Below are 27,050 nucleotides of genomic sequence, written 5' to 3' on the forward strand. Positions count from 1 at the left end.
CACTGTAAATGACACTTACTGTTACTTATGTTTTACATTACTGTGCTTTACTTCATCACACCCGGAAGGCATATTACAGCTCGTATCTACCTAGTTAGAATTTTCAGATCTTACGTTCCCTAAATGCAAATGTTTAACTAAGCTCCCCATAGCCTGCCAATTTTTCACAGTTTCAGTGAATCGCCCTATGCAGCTTTACAAACTTTTGATGTTGTAGATTTATCATTGTCGGTTGCAGGGTCAGAGTCTGGGGCGACAAGGAATAGTTAATTTGAACCGTTTTCAATTTTTACGTAATTTTATGTAGGATTCCCCTTATCTAACATGATCGTATATCCAACCAACTCGTATCAAAATACGCCGTCAGCGAGGAAGTGCAGCAAAATTAAAAGCCAATCAGAATATACTGGTGGACGTGTGCAGAAAGCACGCTCTGGGAGAATAGTGCGAGGAGACGTTTAATTTCTGCGCGTGCTGTGTTACTGTGGTCCCTTGGCAGCTTGCGTACTTCCCCCTCGCACAATTGGCAGGCGGCGTCGATTGTTCCCCTTGAATAGCGGCAGCTGGCCGGATTATCGCTGCCGGCGGGGGGATGGGTGGGGGGGGGGGTGGGGGGTGGCTAAGGAGTGGGGGAACCATGGGTGGGAGGGGGGGGGGACCGCCGAGGGAGGCCGCCAGGTATACAGGCTTTGTACTTTATACTGTACGTGACTAACAAGCTTTACTGCCGCCCTGTCAGGCATCGTACTGCCTGTTGTCTGTCCATTTGTGTAGTCGGCGAGGTGTGCCACGTACTGTTAGCAGTAGCTGCGCTTTGGTGTGCTGGGGGAAGAAACTTGTTCAGATCCGCGATGGCTGCCTCTACGTAAACACTGCTAGGCTGGCTCTGTTCGGAAAACATTGAGTGAATTGTGTAGTCACGTTCATGAAATACGAGGATGATGTAAACCACCTTATTCATTCTACATTCGTTGTATCACATATTGCTGAAGTTACGGGTGTATATTCGCATACCTTGAAACGCAGTGGAAGAGTGGTGTAAGAACAGCATTCACAAACATAGTGCTGATACATTTCCGAGTTGACGAGGAAGCTGGGTCGTTTAAAAATACGAACCGTTCCAGGAAGATTCTGTAACGGAAATCGACGATTCTGACAGACGCTTCGTTCCTTGCAAAACATGATAAATCCACATCAGAGTGGTGAACACCCATAGTTCAGAACAAGACTTCCACTTAAGTAAAACCACAGCAGCCCGCAACTTCGACTGCAACTTCCCTTTGAAACACTGTATGTTTCAGAAACGTTTATCCAGTTTCACGGTACCCTGACAGCTGGAAATGTCAGTCAGTTAGTCGCGAGCCATCTCAAAAATGCTCTCCACAGATAGGGACGAAACGTTCGGTTTCAATAAGACATTCGTTCGATCATGGTATAATAGCCCGGAATATTTTAATGTGACAATTGTGTTAGCCCAGCGTGACACATCTGCAAAACAATGGATTTAATGACGACAGTGTTTCTAATCGTGCCAGAATCATACCCTGTAACTGACAGGATATCACAAACATTAACAAAAACACTCCAGACAGATAGGTATTAAAGCGTTATCGTTTCTCCTAACAGTTAACGGCATCAGCTGATTATAAGCTACACAAATACGCAATAAATTTGGCGGGTCCAGTATGCAGCTAATTCACGTGCTTCTTTGGTGGCATCTGGGGAGAGCATGCGATTGGACGCAGCCTGCAGACAAGGAGATGGTTTATTGTCCTTTCTTCGTCACAGTTACATAACGTGTAGTCATAGCCAGTTCCCACTTTCTCAACTTGGTCTTAGCCTGCAGAGCGTCTTACATATGGATCAACTTTCCTCATGACACGAGGAGCGAGCTAACAGGGAAGTTACAGAATATGAGAACGAATCACAGCTGAGCGAGAGGATCACGTGATCACTCACAGACCGTCCCAACACCATCAAAATCAAATTTAAATAAGTCTTCGTAGATAATTTCGCTACCTTGTACATTATCGAGCTGTTGTTGTTGTTGTTGTTGTTGTTGTTGTAGGCTTCAGCCCGAAGACTGGTTTGATGCAGCTCTCACAATATAACTCTATCCTGTGCAAGTCCCTTCATCTCCAAACGACTACTGCAACCTACACCCTTCGAGTCTGCTTACTGTATTCATCTCTTGGTCTTCCTCCAATACTAAATATGTGATCCCTTAATGTCTCAGAATGTGTCCTGTCATCCGAGCCCTTCTTCTAGTCATGTTGCGCTACAATATTTGTTCATGAACTCCATTCAGTACCTCCTCATTAGTTACGTGATCTATCCAGTTAATCTTCAGCACTCATCTGTAGCACCACACTTCAAAAGCTTCTGTTCTCTTCTTGTCTAAACAGTTTATCTTCCACTTTTCAGTTCTACACATGGCAACACTCTAGACAAATACCTTCAGAAGAGACTTAAATATATATTTGATGTTAACAAATTTATCTTCTTTAGAAACGCTTTTCTTGCCCTTGCCAGTCTACTTCCTTTTATGTCCTATCTACCTCGGCCAACACCAGTTACGTTGCTACCCAAATAGCAAAACTCATCATACTACTTTTAGTGTCCCATTTCCTAATCTAATTCCCTCAACAGTACCTCACTTAATTCGACTACATTCCATTATCCTTCTTTGGCTTTTGTTGCTGTTTATCTCAGATCGTCCTTAGAAGGCACTATCCATTCCGTTCAACTGCTCTTCCAAGCCATTTGCTGTCTCTGTCAGAAATACAATGTCATCGGCGAACATCAAAGTTTTTAATTCTTTTTCCTGAACTCTATATTCTACTCCAAATTTTTCTTTTGTTTCCTTTAGTGCTTGATCAGTGTACAGATTGAATAACATCGGTACATCTTACCGTCTACTCTACGTTACTGCTCTCGACAACGGCTGTAGAGCATCACGAGATTTATCCGCTGACACCGAGCAAGCGACTTTCAATTGAAACTTATCACCTGTACGGGAATATACGTAACGGTCATACATTGTTGCTGACATACGGAAATTTGGGTCAAACCGTAGGTCGTGCTCGAATAGCTTAATGTAAGGCGACCGCTCGCGATAAGCGGGAAATTCTGGTTCGTTGTTCGACCCGACAAAAATTTTCATTAGAATTATATAGTAATGCCTTCAGCTGCTGACGGTCTTTGATATATATCAACGGGGACAGGTGGAAATGTGTGCCCCGACCGGGACTCGAACACGGGATCTCCTGATTACCTGGCAGACGCTGTATCCATATTTTTTTTTTCATTTTTCATTTTGTTCGTTGTTGATTGTTGTGTTTAGTCGTCACTTGATATCCGTTCAAGATCGTTGTTGATCCTTTCGCTCAGTTCTTTTTATTACAGAGGCCAGCCAGCTCTCTGACCGAACACGCTAAGCTACCGGCATCTGAGCCAGCGAGGGCACGGAGGATACTGTGACTGAAGGGACTATCTCGCGCACGCCTTCCGTGAGACCCACATTATCACTTTATATGCCCACACATTACATTCGTAGTGTCCCTATCCATTACGATTATTACTCGTGGAAGACATTCTTACCAAGTCCCGTAAGAGTCCGGGTAATATGTGTGCATCCGCACAGAAGAGGAAGGTCATGGCCGGTATTGCCAGAACTATATACTTACATGGATATGGTGTCTGTTCATTGCGACATTCACCGTATCCATATAGGTATAAACATTTTCATTGGGTTCGTTCTATTATGCACCTGATGATTGTCCATATTCGCAACTGCGAATACGTTTCATGTAGCCATACAATTTATTGATTAACTGCAGTGTCTTTGCCCATTCGGAAATTCGACCAGTGATCAGTTCGCAATCATTTTCCATAATGCACTTGATCTGTCGGGGTTAATAAAACAGTCTTGGATGGAAAAGATTGTTAAAATTCTGTTCTGGGACAACATTACGAAGGTGATGATAAAGCCGGCCGGGGTGACCAAGCGGTTCTAGACGCTGCAGTCTGGAACCGCGCGACCGCTACGGTCGCAGGTTCGAATACTGCGTCGGGCATGGACGTGTGTGCTGTCCTTAGGGTTCAAATGGCTCTGAGCACTATGGGACTTAATATTTTAGGTCATCAGTCCTCTAGAACTTAGAACTACTTAAACCTAACTAATCTAAGGACAGTACACAATACCCATTCATCACGAGGCAGAGAATGTCCTTAGGGAAGTTAGGTTTAAGTAGTTCTAAATTCTAGGGGACTGATGACCTCAGATGTTAAGTCCCATAGTGCTCAGAGCCATTTGAACCATTTTATTCAGTCACTGTTAAGAATAAGTAAAACAGTTATCTATTTCAGTAATTGTACAAAATCAACAGCTGTACGTGGGACTTTGTCTTCTTTTCAGTTGTCCCCACAGTCCATGATTTACTTCCGTACAGTGTTGCGATCCAGACGTACATTTCCAGAAATCTGTTCCTCAATTTGCCGCCCGTTTTGGCCGAGCGGTTCTAGGCGCTTCAGTCCGGAACCGCACTGCTACTACTGTTACAGGTTCGAATCTTGCCTCGGGCATGGATGTGTGTGATGTCCTTTTTTGTGATGATAATGTAACTTCACAGAGTTGGGTAAATCGAAACACCAGATTTACATATTTACATAATCGACCCAGGTAGAGAAGTGCTACTCTGGAAGTGATATTTGATCGGTTTGTCAAAATATATTCGGGCCTAATATGTAAGCTCGGCAACGAAATTGCATCCGGATTTCGAAATTAGACTTCCGTCTTCGGCAAACTGTGTGGCGTGTAAACATGGTGATAGAAGGAAGGCGTCTTTGGGTGCTCCGTTTGTAAGGATACTGCAGCGTATGTCAGTACTACTTTTCCCTCTCAGTTTCAGGCCACGATGGCCGAGCGGTTCTAGGCGCTTCAGTCCGCTGCCGCGCAACTGCTACGGTCGCAGGTGCGGATCCTTCCTCGGGCATGGATATGTGTGATGTCCTTAGGTTAGTTATGTTTAAGTAGTTCTAAGGGACTGATGACCTCAGATGTTAAGTCCCATAGTGTTCAGAGCCATTTGAACAATTTTTTTTCTCGGGAATGAACACGATGGTGCCGCCACCGTGGGGCGATTAGAACTCTGCTTTGCCGACTAATAAGTGTCAGTTAAATAAAAGTGGTTTATTCCACAAAACAAAAGGAAACACTGAATGTTGCTGGAGCGGGATTTCTGCTCTCACGGCGAATGCTTCGGGCCGGTGAGTAAGGGCCGCCCGGGTGGAGGGGAGGGCTTTATCGCAGTACGGCCGTGTGCAAAAGGGGAGGGGCGGGCGCGATGTCACCGGCAGACAACAAAAGCCGACCCCCGTCCCTCTCGCGTCGTGTCGGCGGCTGCGCGCGGTCGCGGCGGAAACGCTTTAAGTCCGCGGCAGGCGGCGGCGCTGTGTGTGTGCGTGGGTGTGAGAGTGTGCGTGGGCGTGTGCGAGCAGGGGACGCCTGGCGTCGCTGGCGTCTGCCTGCCTTAAAGGGGATGTGCCCGCCGCGCCGCGTAAATATCGCTAGAGGTGGACGACCGCGCTCTCTTCACTCCCACACTCTCCATACTCAGATCGAAACACTACTGCAAGTGCCTTCCGAGATGCCTTTCATAGTCATCGCAGAGTGCAGTTGAAACGTCCCCTTGGAAAAATTAATGAATGACTGTACTGATAAACCTCTTACATTATTTGCTTTTCAAACAGCTGAGCAAAACTGAACGTACTCAGACATTACTCTCTTTACTTATTCTGATCAACACTAAACTGACACACAATATTTTTAGCGCAACGCAATCTGACTTTCAATAATCCCTACAAAAGAATGGCCCTGACTAACAATAACCTATACCTTTCATGAATCACATACCTCACTAAAATCTTCGTTAATCAAACTACTGCAATACAGCGAGGGCCACTACTGACAGCTAAATAAAAGATTCAAACTACTGAAGTCACTAACTACTGATAGGCATAGTTAGCAAATGAAAGATTTTGATAAAGAACAAACAATGTATTTACCGTTATAGAGTTCAAAAGTCATAATATATATATATATATATATATATATATATATATATATATATATATATATATATATATATATATCAGTTGATGACATCCAGTCTTACAAATTTACTGTCTCTGATGGACACACGTCTAGATCATCTGCTCTCAAAATTCCGCCATCTCTCTCCCCACATCCACCACTGCTGGCGGCTCAGCTCCAACTGCGCAACGCTACGCGCTTTTAACAGCCAACTACCCAACACTACAATAGAGAATATTACAACAACGCTAACCAGCCACAGACTGCACACAGCACAGTCAATGATTTTCATATAGAGCGCTACATGGCGTTACCAACATAAAAACCTAAAAAGCCTACTTACACAGTGTATGACGAGCCTACACCTATGTGAGACTAGTGTAAAGTGGATGGCTCTACGTCTGTTACTAATGTACAACACGATATACCTTTTGTTCTTACAAAATTTTGTTACTCTGGCAACGCATATTTTCATAGATTGAGTTTTTTGTTTTATTTTGATGTTTTAAGGACTGATATTTCTAATGTCACGTTTATTTATCTTCCTTTATTTCTGAAAGCTAATCTCTGTATTCTCGAATTTCCCGGGTGAATCCCTGATAATCATATGTAACTAATTATGTTTCCACTTACCTCTTATCAGCAGATAATTTTAATGTTATCGACACACAAAACTGTTAAAAAACCATCACAAATTATTGTTTCTGTTACTGATTATTCAAACCCAACAAAAATAAGGGTTTTCATTCGAAATATTCTACAGATGTCCAATCTGTGGACAAATATCGATACGATGAACAGCAGTCAGCATAGGTGCAAGAACCAGGCACCTGCTGCCAAGGTCCAGACGCAGAAACGTTCGCTGAACGGTCGTGAGGGGACACTGTTGGTAGCCACTTGGTTCATATGGGTGATCAGCAGCCAATCAGTTGCACTTCCATTCGTCTCTGAGCCACTGTTCACCCGCGTCATCTATGGCCCGTGGTGCAACACTGCTGCCTCGATGCCGGTCTTGGACAGCACTATTTTGCCACGCTCAATACACTTTAACCACGGCGTCACGTTAACAGTTTACTAATAGCCACCGCGCGGAATTAGCCGAGCGGTATAAGGTGCTGCAGTCATGGACTGTGCAGCTGGTCCCGGCGGAGGTTTGAGTCCTCCCTCGGGCATGGGTATGTGCATTTGTCCTAAGGATAATTTAGGTTAAGTAGTGTGTAAGCTTAGGGACTGATGACCCTAGCAGTTAAGTCCCATAAGATTTCACACACATTTGAATATTTTCTTCGGCCTTGGCCCAAAAGCAAATGATCATGCTCTTTTGAATTTCAGATAAATCGCTCTGTTTCCTCATTATGACAATGGCTGCACTACTTTTCCCCAACCCCACTCCCTCCTTCCGACATGCTTCATATACCTCCACTGCTGGTGCTTCCCCCTGCCATCTGCGGGTGGTTACTACGCGTTGACGTCGAATAGAGGCGGCGGCCACACTAATGTTACTGAACCGTGCATTAATATGGAAATGAGTGCCAGTGTTTTAGCTCAACAAGCTTAAATGACGTCCTCCTTAAGATAAAATCTGTAGTGTTGAACGAAGTATTCACAAAAAGAACATTTTCGCGTGTACCAAAATGCTAGATTTTTACCAAAAATTAAAAATCTCAAGTGATTAGGATTGACAAAATCCTGTTGGATGGGAACAAAAACTATTTGAAAACATGCAAAATTGTTACTCACCAAAAAGTGTACAACCAGCATTAAACTCGAAAAAAGGTCACTATTCTGTCTCGCAAAAGTGTATAAACATCATAGCAATTCTCATCGCGCTCGGTAGCGCTAAAGTTACAATTTAGTATAATCGTAGGTAAGCATCACTATGATTGTGAAGTGTAAAGTCTGTAGCCACTGATTACCGAGGGAGGGAGTGAACGTCTCCTCATTTGCTCCCACTAGCTTTTAATATCACCTTTTCCCTGAGTTTGAAAAACCGTCATTTAACTCCCTGTATCTCCGTACTGCGAAGTGTCAAGCAATCGGCCGAAGACTATGATTACTCGATGTTAACTGTAATAGGTAATCTGTACGCATCACATGTCTTGCTGTGCTCTTTTATTTGAAGCCTAAAGACAAAGATTTTCTTATTATTTCAGTCTTTTTTAACGTACATTTGAATTCCTAGGACGTGGAAAATGTATATAAATAAACGGCGCCATTGTTTCTGTTGTGAAATATTATGAATATAATTGAATAATACGAAGAAATTAAATCCAAGACTAATCTGGAAGTTCTGGGTGAGGCTGAATTCTCTTATTTCTCATTTCACCTAGGCACTTCAGTCCGAAACCACGCGGGTGCTACGGTCGCAGGTTCGATTCCTGCCTCGGGTATTGATGTGTGTGATGTCCTTAGCTTAGTTCTAAGTCTAGGGGACTGATGACCTCAGATGTTAGGTGTCATAGTGCTTAGAGCCATTTGAACCATTTGAACTCATAAGACCTAAACGTATAGCTGTTACAGGAATACACAGCATGGAAGTGGAAGCAAACTCAATCGACCGTGTCGCGGATGCACACGGCCGAAAGCGTTATTTCATCCATTGCAGCAGATCACTTCGTCTCAGTACCGTGGTACGCGTGCTGACTGCGTAGCCGTTCCGGCCCATTCCAACCATATTTCAATTGATCTTAAAAAAATTAGATCTCACTTTTTCATACTGATGAAACATATACACTCCTGGAAATGGAAAAAAGAACGCATTGACACCGGTGTGTCAGACCCACCATACTTGCTCCGGACACTGCGAGAGGGCTGTACAAGCAATGATTACACGCACGGCACAGCGGACACACCAGGAACCGCGGTGTTGGCCGTCGAATGGCGCTAGCTGCGCAGCATTTGTGCACCGCCGCCGTCAGTGTCAGCCAGTTTGCCGTGGCATACGGAGCTCCATCGCAGTCTTTAACACTGGTAGCATGCCGCGACAGCGTGGACGTGAACCGTATGTGCAGTTGACGGACTTTGAGCGAGGGAGTATAGTGGGCATGCTGGAGGCCAGGTGGACGTACCGCCGAATTGCTCAACACGTGGGGCTGAGGTCTCCACAGTACATCGATGTTGTCGCCAGTGGTCGGCGGAAGGTGCACGTGCCCGTCGACCTGGGACCGGACCGCCAAGACCGTAGGATCCTATGCAGTGCCGTAGGGGACCGCACCGCCACTTCCCAGCAAATTAGGGACACTGTTGCTCCTGGGGTATCGGCGAGGACCATTCGCAACCGTCTCCATGAAGCTGGGCTACGGTCCCGCACACCGTTAGGCCGTCTTCCACTCACGCCCCAACATCGTGCAGCCCGCCTCCAATGGTGTCGCGACAGGCGTGAATGGAGGGACGAATGGAGACGTGTCGTCTTCAGCGATGAGAGTCGCTTCTGCCTTGGTGCCAATGATGGTCGTATGCGTGTTTGGCGCCGTGCAGGTGAGCGCCACAATCAGGACTGCATACATCTGAGGCACACAGGGCCAACACCCGGCATCATGGTGTGGGGAACGATCTCCTACACTGGCCGTACACCTCTGGTGATCGTCGAGGGGACAGTGAATAGTGCACGGTACATCCAAACCGTCATCGAACCCATCGTTCTACCATTCCTAGACCGGCAAGGGAACTTGCTTTTCCAACAGGACAATGCACGTCCGCATGTATCCCGTGCCACCCAACGTGCTCTAGAAGGTGTAAGTCAACTACCCTGGCCAGCAAGATCTCCGGATCTGTCCCCCATTGAGCATGTTTGGGACTGCATGAAGCGTCGTCTCACGCGGTCTGCACGTCCAGCACGAACGCTGGTCCAACTGAGGCACCAGGTGGAAATGGCATGGCAAGCCGTTCCACAGGACTACATCCAGCATCTCTACGATCGTCTCCGTGGGAGAATAGCAGCCTGCATTGCTGCGAAAGGTGGATATACACTGTACTAGTGCCGACATTGTGCATGCTCTGTTGCCTGTGTCTATGTGCCTGTGGTTCTGTCAGTGTGATCATGTGATGTATCTGACCCCAGGAATGTGTCAATAAAGTTTCCCCTTCCTGGGACAATGAATTCACGGGTGTTCTTATTTCAATTTCCAGGAGTGTAGTTGTAAAATTTGGAAAAGACATTAACATTTAAATACGACGGACGGTCGTATTACGATTCCCTTCAAAATGACGTCTGGAACGAAGGTGAGTTCCAAGCAGGGAGCCGTCACTGAGTTTCTTTTGGAGGAAAACCAGAGTATCGAAGATATCGTAGGAGTTCGCAAAATGTCTACGGAGACATAGCAGCGAACAAAAGCATCGTGAATCATAGGGCGAGGTGTCTGTCGTCATCATAACAATGTCGCCCAAACCTTCTCGGTCTCCCGCGTGCCGGCCGACCGCACGCAGCTCTCTCTCCAGCAATGTAGAAACGTGCGGACACTCTCGATCGAGGGATCGATGGCTCACAACGTCACCTCGCTTCTGAACTACTCGGCTCAATTGGAAGTGCTGTCATACTTGTCCACCAGTTGGTGTACTAAAAGGGGTGCGCCCGCTGGGTTTCTCGCCGCGTAACATAAGACAATAAAGATCAACGAACGACCATTTGTGCGGAATTGCTTGTGCTTCATGAGGCTGTTCGGGACAATTTTCTGTCGAACACCGCCATAAGGGATGACATATGGTATGATCACTTCGGACCAGAAACAAAACGGCAATCCATGGAGTGGCCCAACACCGCCCCTCCTGCGAAGAAAAAGTATGGTGAAGTCATGGCGACGGACGTCTGGGACTGTGAAGGGGCTGTTATGTTTGATGCAACAATGGACTCTGAAAAGTCTGCTGTGCTACTTTCAGGAAACTGAAAAAAAAGACTTCGGCACGCTCGTTGCCAGAAAAATACAAACTAACTTCTCCATGACAACGCAAGGCCTCACCAATGTACACGCACGCGAGAGGAGCTCACAAATCGTCGTTAGACTGTTCTGTCTCATCCACCCTACAACACGGATCTCGCACCTTCCATCTGTTTGGTACAATGAAGGCTGCACTGTGCAGAAAGCAGTACCTGGATGATGGGGAGGTTATTGATGCAACAAGACGTTGGTTCTGATGTTGACCGATAGAGTGGAATCGTGTAGGCATACAGGGCGTCCCAGTAACCTGGCGTGAGACCGTCGCACTGAACGGAGATTGTGTTAAGAACTATGGTTTTGTAGCCATGAGAGTGGGGAGTAATATGATGTATTGGAATCCTGAATGAAACCAACCTGCTCTCAGAAAAAAATTTTGGCATTGTTTATTGAATGCCCCACCTAGGTACGTAAACACACACACACACACACACACACACACACACACACACACACACACACACACACACTCCGTCTTCAGGCCACGAGTGGTCTTCCGGGACCATCCTCGGTGGGGAATGCGGATAGGAGGGGCGTGGGGTCAGCAACACCGCTCTCCCGGTCGTTATGATGGTATTCTTGACCGAAGACGTTACTATTCGGTCGAGTAGCTCCTCAGTTAAGGAATTCTGCTACCTAGGCAGTAAAATAACCAATGACAGACGGAGCAAGGAGGACATCAAAAGCAGACTAGCTATGGTAGAAAAGGCATTTCTGGCCAAGAGAAGTCTGATATCAAATACCGGCCTCAATTTGTGGAAGAAATTTCTGAGGATGTACGTCTGGAGTACAGCATTGTATGGTAGTGAAACATGGACTGTGGGAAAACCGGAACAGAAGAGAATCGAAGCATTTGAGATGTGGTGCTATAGACGAATGTTGAAAATTAGGTGGACTGATAAGGTAAGGAATGAGGAGGTTCTACGCAGAATCGGAGAGGAAAGGAATATGTGGAAAACACTGATAAGGAGAAGGGACAGGATGATAGGACATCTGCTAAGACTTGAGGGAATGACTTCCATGGTACTAGCTGTAGAGGGCAAAAACTGTAGAGGAAGTCAGAGGTTGGATTACGTCAAGCAAATAATTGAGGACGTAGGTTGCAAGTGCTACTCTGAGATGAAGAGGTTAGCACAGGAAAGTAATTCGTGGCGGGGCGCATCAAACCAGTCAGTAGACTGATGACAAAAAAAAAAAAGCTCCTCAGTTAGCATCACGAGGCTGAGTGCACACCGAAAAATGGCAACAGCGCATGGCGGCCTGGATGGTCACCCATCCAAGTGCCGACGACGCCCTACAGCGCTTAACTTCGGTGATCTCACGGGAACCGGTGTATCCACTGCGGCAGGGCCGTTGCCTGGTACATAAACTCAATTAAAACTTAATTTTTGTAGGAAAAGGAAAGGATAGCGTAAGCGGACGCTTGTGCAGACGCTTGTTACAGTCACATAAGATCAACAGCTGCACATAGGAAGCAGCTATCACACTCCTTGAAGGATAAGTGCGAAGCCAGCTACGGCGTAGCACTTAATTTATACACCTATACGAGTACTTTGCTTACTCCAGCTGCGGGCAGAAAAAACGCTGAAAGGAAAGGGAACTCCCATTAGTGGCCGGAGCTAGTCACAATATGTGTAGACTTGGAACCGAAAGAGCAGAAGTGTGAAAAAGCAGTCGTTGAGAGATATGACAGTCGCAGAGAGACAAGAATGGAACTGCGCGCCTGCGCGGACGGCCGAAACTGCGCCTTCCCGCTAAAAGTCCCCGCTTTTTGTATACAGGCCGACGCTGGCAGCTCTCTATCTCGCATAAAGTAAATAGCCGCTCGGATTCCTGGGCCGGGCGACAAATCATACGCCCGCTCGGCCCGACAGTCGAATGCGGGGCTCTCCGAGGGAAGAGAGAGATATTCAGATCCTTTTCTGCCGCGCTCTGCCGGCGGGGTAACAGAGCCGGCACAAAAATGGCTGAAAAAAGTGTGCGTAGGAGCGCGGGCGAGGCCGCTGGGCTGAAAATCTCGGGCAATCGTCGCGGCGCGGGCCCTTATTTTTCCCTCAGTGGCCCTCGCGGGGCGCGACAAAAGGAGGAAGACGTCGCGTTCCTCTTCTCTGTTCCTCCGCTTCCTCAGAGCGGCGCCTCCCTCACTCGTCCCTCTCCCCCGCCGCCCGCTGACGTTTTTCGGATCTGTTGTGTCGCGCTCGCCTCTCGCTCTCCAATACCGCCCCGGAGGCTCGCTCTCGGCCGCCAGCCCGTTGCTGCCGCCGCTGCTGCTGGCATGCTGCATCCCGTAATGTAATTCCGGGAATGGTCCCTGATGTAATTTGTCCCCCATCCTCCCCTGAACTGCCGCCGCCTGTGGGTGGATTTCAGCTCGCAGATCCCCGAACGGTTTGCCTTCCGAATGAAGCGGGAATTCCGTCCCTCTTCGCGGGAGCTGCTGCTGCTAAAGGCATTGGGCTTTCTCAGCGAGACGCTGTTGTTGATTGGGCCGAGGAAAACGAAAGAAAAGTTGCCTCTCGGGACTGTTAACCGTTGAGCAGTCAGGGTAACACTCATTTCTTGCGTGCGCTTTGCAGCTGCTCTTAAACGCTTCTGTGGTTCTTCGTTTATACGCCGCTGATTGTTAACCGTTCCAGACTCTCTGGCTACAATTGTGTACATTAACTTTTTCTGCCGGCCGGTGTGGCCGTGCGGTACTAGGAGCTACAGTCTGGAACCACGAGACCGCTACGGTCGCAGGTTCGAATCCTGCCTCGGGCATGGATGTGTGTGAGTTCCTTAGGTTATTTAGGTTTATGTAGTTTTAAGTTCTAGGGGACTTATGACCTCAGAAGATGAGTCCCACAGTGCTCAGAGCCATTTCAACCTTTTTTTTTTTTTTTTTACTGTGTCTTAGCTGCAACAGAAGTATTTTTTCCCAATGGAAATCTGAAGTGAATGTTCAACATTTTCAGCGTGAGCAGTAGTGCCAACTATTAGACACCACTATGAAAATGTCAGCAGGTCAACATAGCAGTGCGCAGCAGCTCGTGACCACCTGAAAACGCGGATGTGCTTGTGTGGTGTGCGTACTGTAAGACCTTCGGTACACACACCATCAGATTATTTGACTGGTCGCTCTAATGAAGTAGGCGAATGTCAGCAATATGTCTCGTGGTCTTATCGTGGCGTGTTTATCTTCTGCCGTTAGGTCAGACGATAGAAAAGCCACTTGCACGCTTAGAGTAGCAGATTGACGGCGACCAACTTTAAACAGAACTTGATTAATTTTCACACACATTTATAAAAATAATAAAAAAATAGACATTTCGTAACTTGATTCTGGATGCTGTTTACAACTGACAATCTGAAGTGCCTTTGGTCTTGGTATGTTAATCTTATTCTCACATATCTCTGATACTTGACAAAATGTCTATACATTTCTCTTCATGGCTATGTACAGGAATATGATAATCTTATTAGGCGCAGACTGAAACTTGACTACAGACTGGTGCAGACTGACTAATCGGAGGTCTGTACACTCGTTATAATACCTCGAGCATTCAGGTATCACTGCGCGAGTGTGATCCGCGAGGAGGAAATGTTCTACGTTAGCAGCAATCTCATTGGCTGCGTTACATATTAATACGGGGATCGGCCGAAGCAGAATTTGGTCCGTCTCTAAGACAGCGCCATCTCGTAGTGCGGAGACGGACAAGCGCTGCGCCTGCGCTGTTGTGATTAGCGGGGCGCGCTCTATTGGGAAAGTTGTGTACACGCCGACTACGTGGAACTATGTACACAACATCTTGCTTCGCTATATGCCACAGCATTATTGAATATTGTTGTTGTTATTTTCCATGGTAATTATTATATGATCATTTTACTATTTATTACAAAAGAAATACTCCGAAAGTAGTTATTTTAGTTCATAAAATGAAGCTAAGTCTATAAAGTATGTTTTGAAAACGGATACACATAATGAGATTTTCACTCTGCAGCGTAGTGTGCGCTGATATGAAACTTCCTGGCAGATCAAAACTGCGTGCCGGACCGGGAATGGGTCCCGAGTTCGAGTCTCGTTCCGGCACACAGTTTTGATCTGCCAGGAAGTTTCATTTATACACATGTTTGTATAAATGTAGCATCTAAAACCATTAAAAAAATAACCCAAGAACATTACCACATAAATAAAAATTTTCCTTCCTCCAGAAAAATGTCATATTTGAGAGAATTAAAGCTACAACACCATGCAGGCGGCACACAACAAACGCCAAACTGTCGTGCAGGGTGAAATGTCTCTGGTACCAGGGGTGGTGGGGTAAATTTTCATTACTGTAGTAGTCGATACCGATGTGTAGAAGATTACAGCGTCAACTACTTGTTCTTTTCCGAAGTTGCAGTGATTTCCTTTGCCAGTAGTCACTTCAGTGTGACGTGATTTTACATTATTACGGCTTCTTTCTTGCTAGCGGTCTCTGACACTGCACATGGGACTTTGCGTTGTGTATTTAGTAGCCAAGTCTTCATTTGCTATTCATGTTATGCACCCTGACTTTTAGAATACTGTTTTAAAATTGATAAGGACAGTTTAGGAAGTGATGTTGGATTAGACAGCTACAACGAAATTGAAACTGAGCATATTTCAGAATATGTACATCTACCTATATGCATCTACATATGTACTCCGCAAGCCAGCAAGCGGTGTGTGGCGGAGGATAATAGGCATGATGCGAATGTGAAGACGAATTTGTTTTGCCAGCTGTGAAATCCTTGAATGAAACAAGTGATCGGAGTGATGAAGACAGAGTCGTAGAGACTGAATCTTTAGCTAAATATTCTGCTAGACACATATTTAGCTCAAACAAATATCGCTGGTCATCGAAACCTCTTCCAACGACGGCCAATGGCATTATTATTATTTTTTTTTTTTGATGTTGGACATACGTGGGGTGAATACATTTGTACCTCAAAATTTCTGCAAAGACGATACTCGGGCGCGCCGCTTTAAGTTTTTGAAGAAGCTTGCAAACTCGTTGGTGACACCACAGATAAAAAGCGCGTCGATAACTGTAACATATCCCATGAACTTCGTGTTTCCGTTCACCTTGTTTTGGGTGCAGTAGAAGTCGTTGTAGAACGACTGGAAAAAGGCAAAGCATGCTCCAGCTCTGGCCTAAAAAAGAAGAGAAAGACGTCTTACATTTGTCATTGTTGCAAGAAGCCAGTCTAGCTTGATTTCTCTACAGAAATTTCCAGCAAGTGCAAAGAAAACTTCTGAGAAGAAAACTAGATTGACTTTTATTTTTTTACGTTACATGCCAGTTTTTTGTGTTTTTATTGTTACATGTAAAATTAACAATGAAACATACCAAAAAAGTAAAATTCACAGTGCAGAATATTTGAGTTTGCGAAGCATTAACATTATCAGGTAATATAATGTTCATTTTGTGTAATTATTTGTTTAAATGCGCTTGTTTTGTAAAAATAAACTTTAAAATTTATTTGAATGTATTTTTGTGTGGTGTTCATGTAACCCTTTACATACGAGTGTGCGTCAAATGAAAACCTTAAATATTTTTAAAAATATTATTTATTGTGCCGAAATAGTACAAAGCTGTATCAGTTTTCAACATAATCTCCCCCACGCTCAATGCAAGTCCTCCAGCGCTTACAAAGTGCATAAATTCCTTTAGAAAAAAATTATTTTGATAGTCCGCGCAACCACTCATGCACCGCGTGGAGTACCTCTTCATCAGAACGGAACTTCTTTCCTCCCATTGCGTCTTTGAATGGTCCAAACGTATGGAAATCACTTGGGGGCAAGGTCTGGTGAGTATGGTGAATGAGGAAGACACTCAAAATGCAGGTCTGTGATTGTTGCAACTGTTGTACGGGCAGTGTGGGGCCTTGCATTGTCATGTTGCAAAAAGACACCTGCTGACAGGAATCCACGTCGCTTTGATTTGAATGCAGGTCGCAGATGATTTTTTAGGAGATCTGTGTATGATGCACTGGTGACAGTGGTTCCTCTAGGCATGTAATACTCCAAAATAAAGCCTTTTGCGTCCCAAAAGAGAGTCAGCATAACCTTCCCTGCTGATGGTTCTGTTCGAAACTTATTTGGTTTTGGTGATGAGGAATGTGCGCTATTCATTGGTTGCTCTCTTCGTTCCCGGTTGGCGGAAGTGAACCCAGGTTTCGTGTCCAGTAACGATTCTTGCTTGGAAGCCATCACCTTCTCGTTCAAAGCGCCGAAGAAGTTCTTCACAAGTATCAACACGTCGTTCTCTCATTTCGGAAGTCAGCTGCTGTGGCACCGATCTTGCAGACACTTTGTGAAACTGGAGCACATCATGCACAATGTGATGTGCTGACCCATGACTAATCTGTAAACATGCTGCAACTTCATTCAGTGTCACTCGGCGGTTTTCTTTCACTATGGCTTCAACTGCTGCAATGTTCTGTGGAGTCACAACTCTTTGTGCCTGACCTGTACGAGGAGCATCTTCCACTGAAGTCACGCCATTTGCGAACTTCCTACTCCATTCGTTGACATGCTGCTGTGACAAAAATGCATCACCGTACTGAACCTTCATTCGTCGATAAATTTCAATAGGTTTCATACCTTCACTACGCAAAATCCGCATAAAAGAACGTGCACGGGGGCTTAATTTAAAATGCAACAATTTTAGTAGTTGTGTGTCCGGTTACGAAATCTTGTAGCTGGTTGGCCCTGAGTAGTATTAGCTGCAATCTGACTGCATAAAATAAAAATAAAGAATGACAAGAAATTTCCATTAACACAATTGATTAATTAAGACCCCTGGAATTATAAAAGCTACGAAACAACAAAGCACAAGTGTAGCTGTTCTGTGTGTGGTAGTGTGACTCATCGTACATGTATCTGGCACGGTTCTTCCTCAATACGACAAGATATTTTAAACACCATTTACAATGAACTAATTGAAAAACCAGTAATAGTATAATTGCAACATAGAAACCAGAATTACAAGTCTAATACATGAACACGAGGCGGATGCTTTGTTGACTGAGCCTGTGACCAAGAGGCATTGTCATTAAAGAAATGTGAAACAATTTTTTTTCTTTTACCTCAGTATGTATTGACGAAAACTACACTGTGATCATTGCAACATCTTCCATCTAAACATTACACCAATCGAGCAGCATCTACTCTCTCGCCGAACAGAACAACAACTGCACTCGACACCCTCTCAACAAGTACTGCCCACGGCAACCTCTGAACTACTACTGCACCAGTGGAGGCGGCGGAATAATACTCTTTGGCGCAATCTCTGGCGCTGTGACTCAGTGTAGCCACCTTTCAAACGCTGTTCTTCTCTGGTGCAAGTCGCAAGTGCGGCGGCCATCTTTATACGGATACTGCGACGCTATGTGTGCATCTGCACTATAATGCCACCTACAGGCCATTCTGTACGCTGTTTGTAGCACGCTTACCAAGTTACAGGAAACGGCGCGAAATTTCGATTTGTTATTACAAATTTAAGGTTTTCATTTGACTCACCCTCCTAAAAAACTGAACTGTCTTACTGAAACTGCTGAATCCAATTTTTATGCGCATTTAAACGTAGCGATCTGTTAGACCGCACATTGGACAGAGTGTGACAAAAAATGACCTGGGGAAGCTAAGGGCTAAGTATGTCGAATCCTACTCAATCTGTAATAGAGATCGACGGTAACCTTTCAGACTGTTTTATACTGTACGAAACAGGAGCCAACACGATCTTCATTTTACAGCCTGCTACGCTGCAGAGTCCCGTTACGCGTTTACCACGGAACACGTAATAAACCTGCCGTGACGTACCGCAGAGGCGCCTGTGGGGCGACGGCGATAATATCCCGTTACGCGGTATTGCGCGGTCGTCCCGCGGCCATTAAGGCCGGAACTCTTTGCGGTGCCCGGCGACGCACGCCGTTCCGATGTGCGGTTTTGCGGCGGTAATAATCCGCCGATATCACGGGCCGTAATTCGGGCGCCCTTGCGCCACTGGCGTAGGCAAAGCCGGTGTCTAATAGCCGGCCGTCACAACTTTGATTACACTTGTTTAATTAATTAGGAGGGCTCCGCGCAGTGGGGGCGCACCGCATTGTTAGAAAGAGGAAGAGTGGCTCGCCGCGCCGGCAACTCGAGACGGGGAGTTTGGAGACGCTTTGAAACCGCCGTACGGGGGGGAATCCGCTGCAAGTTGCTGTACGTTATTTTAAGCGTCGCTGTCAAAAGCGATCAGAGTGAGGGAAACACGTGGGATGATGCGATCTGTGACGTCTTTAATTTGTAATCCGACGTGGAACGCTTCTATGGCCAGGTAGTTAGCAGTTTTACCTCTACAGGTCTCCTCCAATCCTTGGATCCAAGAAAGATCTGGCATGGAACAATAGAATCCTTAGATTATACAGACTTTGGCACGGAAGTCTGGTGTACCATTGGGAAACAGCGAGGAGCGTTCAATAAGTGATGTGCTACATTTTTTCCTCGGACAGTTTGGGTTGAAAAAATGCGAAATTTGTTATGGGGCGTCGTGGAATATTTCTGCTTCAGCCTCTGTAGTTTTTCATGAAGCTGCGAGAGCTGGCGACGCTTTACGAACCCTTACTAATGGCGTCTGTAACGGAAGTGCGTTGCAAGCAGAGAGCTGTCTTTAAGTTTCTTTTGGCCAGAAAATCGTAGCTTCACAGATATTCATAGGCGCTTGCAGAACGTCTACGGAGTCTTGGTTCAAATGGCCCTGAGCACTATGGGACTTAACATCGGAGGTCATCAATCCCCTAGAACTTAGAACTACTTAAACCTAACTAACCTACGGACAAACTGCCTATTGGCTTCTGTCTCGGGTTCTCGCCCGACCTTCATCTAATGATTTCTCTGACGTTGCGCCAGCACGAGTGGCTGGCATTGTCAAAGCTTCAACCTCCATTGCCGGTGGTGAAACTTCGACAATGTCAGCCACTCGTGCTGGCGAAACGTCAGAAAAATCATTAGATGAACGTCGGCCGAAGAACCCGAGAGAGAAGCCAATAGGCAGTTTGTCAACAAGTGGCCACGAAAGCCTTAACAATTTTTTATTAACCTAAGGACATCACACACATCCACACTGAAGCGCCTAGAACCATTCGGCCACCGCGGTCGGCTCTACGGAGTCTTGTCGGTGACCAAAAGAACGGTGAGTCGTTGGGCGAGACGTCTGACACCATCGCAACGAGGTCGTAGAAATCTGTCAATTCATCGGCGTTCCGGCCGGCCGTACACAGCTGTGACTCTTACAATACTAGAACGTGCGGACTCACTTATTCGAGGTGACCGACGATCACAATCAAACACCTCTCTGCTCAACTGGACCTCTCAGTTGGTCGTGCTGACAAACGTCCATCAGTTGAGGTACTCAAAGGTGTGCATCCGGTGGGTTTCTCGCCATATAACACAAGACCGTGAAGAGGTTCCATCTGTTTGGCCCAATGAAGGGTGCTCTCTGCGGGAAGCAGTACGTGGATGATGGGGACGTTATTGATGCAGCAAGACGTATGTTCGAACGTCACTAGTACAGTGGTACCTTACGAGCATACATGGTGCACGCGTTCTGTCCGTGTGTAAAATTGGAAATTTCACCGAGAGCGGATTGGGATGGCCCGGAGACTTGGCCCAGCATTTCAGAAACTGCACGACTTGTCGGGTGCTTGAGGAATACTGTGGGGATTGTTGTCTTCAACATGTGCCGATCCAATCTGAAACCACGTCCAGACACCGTGGTGTTGGGCGACCAGCTCTCATAACAGATGTTGGACGTCATAGGCTGGGTAAACAGGACAGGCGGTGAACTGTGGGGGAACTAACATCAGACTTTAATGCTGGACAGAGTACAAGTGTGTCTGAACACACAGTCAACTGGACTCTTCTAACGATTGGCCTTCGGAGCCAACGACCCATGAACCGATGTTAACACCACGACATCAGCAGCTACGACTGAAGTTGGGACGAGATCATTGGCACTGGACATTGGCCTTATGGCACAGCGCACCATGGTTTAATGAATCCCGATACGTTCTTCATCATACCAATGGGAGAGCTCGAATTCGTCATCTTCCAGGGTAACAGCTCCTTGACACCTGCACTGCGGGCCGGCGATAAGCTGTCGGCGGCTCCATGGCTCCAGTGAAGCTCGTGTAAGGCATCATGACAGCCAAGGAGTATCGTACACTGGTTCCAGACCACGCACACCCCTTCATGACGATCATGTTTCCCGACGGCAGCGGCATTTTTCAACAAGATAATCCTTCACGGCACAAGGCCAGGAGTGTGACAAAGTGGTTCGAGAAACACAGTGGTGAGTTCCAGTTAATGTGCTGGTTCCCCAACTCGCCAGATTTGAACCCGATCGAACACGCCTGGGATGTGACTGAACGTGGCGTCAGAACTCATCGGCCCCTTCCCGGTATTTGCGGGAATTAGGTGACCTGTATGTGCAGAGGGGGTGCTAACTCCCTCCAGCTACCTACCAAAGCCTTCAAGTCCACGACGCGTCGCCTCTGTTATCAGCCCCGCTGTTAGGTAGGTGCGCAGCCGTGTTCAAGGCGGCCACTTTAAATTTCTGCAGGTTAGGAATGTCCCTCGCTGGGTCAACTGTATGAAATTGCTGTGCTCCGTCAAATTTGCGCCCATTGAAAAGTCTGTGGATTTTGCGCCCAGTATTCCTGGAACTAAAGAAATTTAGGTACGTACGTACGCTAAATACCTAGCAATTACTACCACGAACAACTTAAATTGGAACGATCACGTAGATATGTTGTGGGAAAGGCAAACCAAAAACTGCGTTTTATTTTCAGAATACTTATAAGCCGCAAAGGCTCTACTAAAGAGACTGCCTACACTAAGCTTGTTCGTCCTCTGCTAGAGTACTGCTGTGTGGCATGGTACTCTTACCAGATAGGATTGACGGAAGGCATCGAAAAAATCCAAAAAAGGCAGCTCATTTTGTATTACCGCGAAATAGGAGAGAAAGTATCACTTATATGATAATCGAGTCGGGTTGGCAACGAAATTTCAACGATCAGCTTTCTCCTCTAAATGTGAAAATATTTTATTGTCGTCAGCCGACATCAGGCGAAATGATCATTGTAATAAAATAAGAGGAATCAGAGCTCGTACAGCCGGCCGCTGTGGCCGAGCGGCTCTAGGCGCTTCAGTCCGAACCGCGCAGCTGCTACGGCCGCAGGTTCGAATCCTGCCTCGGGCATGGATGTGTGTGATGTGCTTAGGTTAGGTTTAAGTAGTTCTAAGTGTAGGGGACAGATGACCACAGATGTTGTTCCATAGTGCTTCGAGCCATTTGAACCATTTGAAGAGCTCGTACAGAATCATTTGACTGTTCATTTTCCCCGTGCGCTGTTAGAGAGTGGAACGGTAGAGAAATAGTCTGAAAATTGTTTGAATAAACCTCTTGCAGGCTGTTAAATGTCAATTGCAGAGTAGCAAAGTAGATGTAGATAGTGATTTTTCCCTCGCTCAACGTGCGAATGGATTAGGACAGAAAATCGACAATATTTGTATGAAGTATACTCTGCCATGCACTGTAAAGTGGTTTGTAACTTATGTATACGAGATGATTCCATGATGATGTTACAAACTTTCAGGGATGATGGAGAAGGGTAAATATATCAATTTGAGGAAAGGGCTTCTGGTCCGGGAAACGACTGAGTCAAAAGTTATAAGCGAAAATCGTTCCGGTACATGTGGCAGTGCACCACTTGTACTGCAAGCTCTTTGTTTTCCATATTTTGGGAAGAGGTATTGTGGACGAAAACAAAGATAAAAGTGCAGTAAACCTGAGCTATAGACTATGAGCATTTTCTCGTCACTGCTGCTATGTAACACATCTCTTCCACTGACCAAGTGCTCACAGGTCTTAAGCCATGCGATTTAAAGCCCATGTTTATTAGAGAATGTTTCCTTGTTTTGGTCCATACTACTTCCCCCCAAATTTGGAACGCAAAGAACCTGCAGTAGAAGAGTTCGGCAGTCGGAGGCATAAAAAAAAAAAAAAGAAGTACAAATTGCTCCGAGCACTATGGGACTTAACATCTGTGGTCATCAGTCCCCTAGAACTTAGAACTACTTAAACCTAACTAACCTAAGGACATCACGCACATCCATGCCCGAGAGAGGATTCGAACCTGCGACCGTAGTAGTCGCGTGGTTCCGAACTGAGCGCCGAGAACCGCTAGACCACCGCGGCCGGCTCAGAGGTATCAGGACGATGTTCGGTTATAACTTCTGATTCGGTCGTTTCTGGACCAGGGTCCCTTACCTGAGATTGATACATTTTCACTTCTCCATCGTTCCTGAAAGTTTCTGACATAATCACAAAATCACCATGTATAGATGTAGGATCGACAACCGAAACTACAACAGCACTGTGTACTCTGCACCGCAAATTCTGTTCAGGCGTGCCGATGAGCTATGTAAGTTTTAAATGTAAGTGTACTTATGGGACCTACTAGAGCAAGTAGAAGCTTTCCGTGGAAACTTCCACTGGTGGCTCTCTGATATTCTTGCAATAAGTTCTCTTTCTTTTCAGTTCCCGTGTCGCCGAGAATCCATCTGGTCGGTTACACAGCGCCGCGCTGTAAAGTAATTTTAAGAGCAGTAACACAACCGGAGCACCGAAAGGCTCGTCTGGTGCTGGCAAACCGCAGTTTACGCTCGCAGCGGTCATCATTCCACCAAAAGAGGCGCATTAAGCGGCCTCGAGGACTCGTTTCCGCGAGATTATACGGCCGCCGCTGTCACCCAAAGCTGCGTCAGGACCAGACTCCATTGCTTTATGCCCATCGAGTTTCATGGAGAGTGTAAAGCTTAGGCCCCCAGCTGCGGCCTGGCAGTAAACTTTCTGGACAGCTGTTGGACAATGGAATGCCTTTTTCTTTTTCTATTGCAACACCTATTCTTGCAAGGCAAAATGGTCGTTGATCTTTCACGTCTAAGTTTGTTTGTCTTTATTTATCTTTTGGACTTCATAAGAGAGTATAAAACAGAGTAAAACTCGCGAAAATAAAAAGTGATGTGATTGATTGCCGACTTCCTTCTGTTGTTGACAGTCGCCTGCCGATGTACGCACTTCCGGCATTTTAGGTGCTCTCGCTTCACCACGTAGCATGACCCTGCAGTCTTCGCCCACCGTAGCTGCAGGGAGAGTTCTTCGTAATCAGGCGCGTCTCGTTCGATGGCAAAAATTCTTTTTGTCGGAAACGGCAAACAGCAAAAATCTCACTAAGAACTAAGCTTCACAGTAGAGTTGTAGTCTACCAAAACTCCGATTTGGGATTTTTGGTATAGTACATAAATCACGTAGTAAATAGTAGCATTATCGGTGGAATTGGTAGCATTTGTAGGGAAAGAGACGTCAATGAATGTGAGGAACTGGGAGCCGATGACATCTCTTTTTTTTTCACGTAGTGAGAACCTCATATCATTCAGGGCTAAATTGTGTATTTTATATCTTTAGAGAACATGAATGGAAATTTGAGGTAATAAAAACTACTTGAGCTCGTAACTATTGCAGTTTTATATGACCAGAGCAATTACTTATGTACAGTTTACATGCACAACGCAAAAAAAAACTATGTTCTTTTTGTTGTTGTTTTGAACTAAACAAAAATTTCTACATCATGACCAAAGACAGGAGTTTCCTGTTACTGATAAATACGAAAGTTATTTATGAATAATAGAAACATGTTTTATATATTCTCGACGAGATATTGTAGCCAAATTTAATATATTTTAGTTTTGTGAATTTTATCTCAGCGCTATATGAGAAATCTGTGGTTAATTTCTTTTAATTTTTGTCACAACATCCCTTTGTTTCAAATTACAAATCAATAATTTTCGAATGATACCTGAATTAGACATTGACAATTTCTATTTTGCTCTAAATACCGTTTGTTTTTAAGTTACATACAGGAGGATAACTACGTAGAAAAAATTGTTTCCTACATTAGCGGCGCTTCAAAGTTGATCAAACATGTAAACAAAGCGGTCGATATGAGGTAATTCCCAATACATATGGAACACACGTAACGCACAGGTAACGCAGGTACAATCTCAACTGACCAAGTCTGTTAGGAAAACTATAATACTTTACACTTACTCATGACTGTCTACGGCCAATTACGGTAGTTGTAGGGCTCTGCTCGAGAGTGTTGCAGGAACCGCTACCTGTTCTAGTCGATCAATCATATGAACGGAGGAGGGGGAGGGGATACAGCTACAAGCAATCCCCAAGCGTCCACTACTTCGGAAAGATGCAGAATAAACAGAGGGAAACTATTTTTAAGTATTATTTTTGTAAATGTTATGAGGGGTCAGATACATATTTTCCGTAAGACACATTATTTTCTTAAATTTTATTTTATACTAACTTAGCGTCCACTGGTTTGCTCGAGTTTGCGTAGTAATTACGTTAAAGATACTTTTATAAACATATATTAGGCCCACTGAGAAATTGATCATTTGTTTCTTTTCCTATGCCGGTCGCAGGTTCGAATCCTGCCTCGGACATGGATGTGTGTGATGTCCTTAGGTTAGTTAGGTTTAAGTAGTTCTAAGTTGTAGGGGACTGATGATCTCAGATGTTAATTCCCATAGTGCTCAGAGCCATTTGAACCATTTTTTTCCTATGAAACTCTGACAAAACCGAATTGTCGTAGTGACTGCTAAATAGCTTTCTTTGACTTAGTTCACAAATATCACACATATCGCTTGTAGTGAGGCCGTGATTTCGATGTGCACAGTTTCTTGCAAATTACATTGTCTGTAATATCTTGTGTAATGGCTTATTCGCAGACGATGTGATCCGGGTACTGCTTGCTTCACATTCACAAGAGTCCGTGGTGCGCTAAATGCTGTAGTGGTAACACCGGCTCCTGTCAGATCACCGAAGTTAAGCGCTAGACACTTGGATGGGTGACCATGGTCTGCCGAGCGCTAATGGCAAGCGGGATGTACTCAGCCCTTGTGAGGCAAACTGCGGAGCTACTTGATTGAGAAGCAGCGGCTCCGCGTCTCGTAAACTGACATACGGGCGGGAGAGCTGTCCGTCTCTTATCTGCATCTAGTGACGCCTATGGGGTGAGGATGACATGGCGGCTGCTCGATATCGTTGGGCCTTCATGGCCTGTTCGAGCAATTTAGTTTTTTAGCTAGGATAAGGATCACGTCCCGACAGACAGAGTATAGCTCTCTCGATTGGAAGGAAGTATGTCATTCTTGTTGTTTCTTATCATTGAATAACATACTGTGTACTTTCTTTTTGTCCCATTCATTTTGAGTCATCATATATACTGAAGAGCCAAAGAAACTGGTACACCTGCCTGATATCGTGTAGCGCACCCCCACCCCCCCCCCCTCCCCAAACTCGCGCAAGTGCCGCAACGGGACGTGGTATGGCAACAACTGATGTCTGAAGTAATGTTATAGGGAACTGAAACCATGAATCGTGCAGGGCTGTCGATATATCCGTTAAGAGTACGAACCGGTGGAGATGTCTTCTCAACAACACGTTGCAAGGTATCCCAGATATACTCAATAATGTTCATGTCTGGGAAGTATGGTGGCCAACACAAGTGTTTAAACTCAGAAGAGTGTTCCTGGAGCCACTCACTAGCAATTTTGGGCGTGTGGGGTGTCCCATTGTCCTGCTGGAATTTCCCAAGTCCGTCGGAATGTACATGGACATGAATCGATGCAGGCGTTCAGACAGGATGCTTACGTACATGCATCCTGTCAGAGGCGTATCTGTGCATATCACTGGGCCAATATCACTCGAAGTACATACGCCACACATCATTACAGACCTTCCACCGGCCTGAACAGTGCCCTGCTGGCATGCAGGGTCCATGGATTCGTGAGTTGTCTCCATATCCATAAACGTCTATTCACTCGATGCAATTTGAAACGGGACTCGTCTGACCAGGCAACATGTTTCCAGCCATCAACAGTCCAGTGTCGGTGCTGA

General features: G+C 45.6%; 1 protein-coding gene and 1 pseudogene across 2 annotated transcripts in view; one reads left to right on the forward strand and one right to left on the reverse strand.

Annotated features, from left to right (window-relative positions):
- Nucleotides 1–27,050, forward strand: part of LOC126278455 (E3 ubiquitin-protein ligase TRIM9) — a 712,180-nt gene that overhangs the window by 504,131 nt on the left and 180,999 nt on the right. The gene's annotated exons all lie outside the window — the stretch shown is intronic.
- LOC126279240 (5S ribosomal RNA) lies at nt 12,266–12,383 on the reverse strand (annotated as a pseudogene).

The sequence above is a fragment of the Schistocerca gregaria genome, chromosome 6, assembly GCF_023897955.1.
Source record: "Schistocerca gregaria isolate iqSchGreg1 chromosome 6, iqSchGreg1.2, whole genome shotgun sequence".
Lineage (NCBI taxonomy): Eukaryota > Metazoa > Arthropoda > Insecta > Orthoptera > Acrididae > Schistocerca > Schistocerca gregaria.